Below are 1,830 nucleotides of genomic sequence, written 5' to 3'. Positions count from 1 at the left end.
TTGCCCTTGACGTCCCTGGCCAGATTTAATTCTGTCAGGGCTTTAGCTTTCCTAACCTGATCCCTGTCTGCTCGGACAATTTCTCTGTATTCCTCCCAGGCTACCTGTCCTTGCTTCCACCCTCTGTAGGCTTCCTTTTTGTGTTTGAGTTTGTCCAGGAGCTCCTTGTTCATCCATGCAGGCCTCCTGGCGTTTTTGCCTGACTTCCTCTTTGTTGGGATGCATCGCTCCTGAGCTTGGAGGAGGTGATCCTTGAATATTACCCAGCTTTCTCGGGGTCCTCTTCCCTCCAGGGCTTTGTCCCCTGGCACTCTACCAAGCAGATCCCTGAAGAGGCCGAAGCCTGCTCTCCTGAAGTCCAGGGTAGTGAGCTTGCTGTGCGCCCTCCTCGGTGCCCTAAGGATCTTGAACTCTAGAAAGGTCAAAGAAGCTGTCAAAGGGCTTCTGTTTACTTCATACAGAAAAAAATGAGAGTTTTTCCAGATTCCAAATTGCAACCCGAAGGGAAGGGAAACAAGCATTGCAGATAGGGACATAATTGAACCTCAGTCTGTGAATGTCAGCTGTTTTGCTCTATAGGCTTTTCTGGGGGACAGTTGCTTGCTGTTAAGCAAAATTTTTGTTGAGAAAGAGGAGGAGAATTGCATGATTATATTTGCCTAAGCTTTCCAGCATCCAAGTGATGAGGTACAAGCTAAGATTCAGGCGAAGAATTTGGCCTGACAAATTGACAGCAGATCTGGAAGGAAAAACAGAGACACAGTTTTTCACATGGAGAGCCTTATGAGATCCCGATACCAAAACTATGTGGGCCCTATGGGCGCCCACAGAGCCCACTCCTGTCCTGACTTAACCTTATTTGATGACAAAAGACCTGGGGAAAATTCACATCTCGGCTTTTCCACATCAGAACGGCTGAAGGCAGGCAGAGACCAGTTTGCAATTATTATTGACCTCTGAGGCAAAGATCTTGGTCTTTAGTTGTCCCTAGCTGTGAAATGTGCTTTAAAACAAACAAATGTTTTCTGAATGTCCAGTTTGGCAGGGAAAAACTTTCACAAAGTCCATCAATGAAACTCAGTCTCTGGGTGCTAAATAGATCTAAAAGTTGACTACTGCTATACTACTTTGCATGGTCAAGGGGATCACACTCCACCTTGCCGTCTGTATAACACGGTGATATTATGTACCATTCCCTGAATATGATGTCCTGTCATATGGGGAAGAAATATTTGGCAGGCTTTAACTGTGGGCATGCTGGTTGCAGCATGTGTCTTCTAAAGTGTAGAGGGCTCAAGCACACAGTCTCGCAAGGCATATTCCCAAGGAAACAAAGCAGCTATGCAACTGGCAAACAGAGGAGTAGGAGGGGAGCGAAACAGGCACCAGGACTTTCAAGATAACATTGAGTTTATAATTTTCTGAGGTGAGGAATCTCTGTGAGCCAGTGTCCTGGTTTCGGCTGGGATAGAGTTAATTTCCTTCCTCGTAGCTGGTACAGGGCTGTGTTTTGGATTTAGGATGAGAACAATGTTGATAACACACCGATGTTTTAGTTGTTGCTGAGCAGTGCTTACACTAGCCAAGGACTTTTCAGCTTCCCATGCTCTACCGACTGAGAAGGCTGGAGGTGCACAAGAAGCCGGGAGGGGGCACAGCCAAACTGGCCCAAGGGACATTCCATACCATGTGACGTCATGCTCAGTACATAAACTGGGGGAAGCTGGCCGGGGGGGCCGCTGCTCGGGGACTGGCTGGGCATCGGTTGGCGGGTGGTGAGCAATTGCATTGTGCGTCACTTGCTTTGTATATTCTTTTATCATTATTATT

This window comes from Aptenodytes forsteri, unplaced genomic scaffold (assembly GCF_000699145.1).
Source record: "Aptenodytes forsteri isolate BGI_AS27 unplaced genomic scaffold, ASM69914v1 Scaffold2, whole genome shotgun sequence".
In the NCBI taxonomy this organism is placed as follows: Eukaryota; Metazoa; Chordata; class Aves; order Sphenisciformes; family Spheniscidae; genus Aptenodytes; species Aptenodytes forsteri.
Note: the sequence above shows the minus strand (reverse complement) of the source record.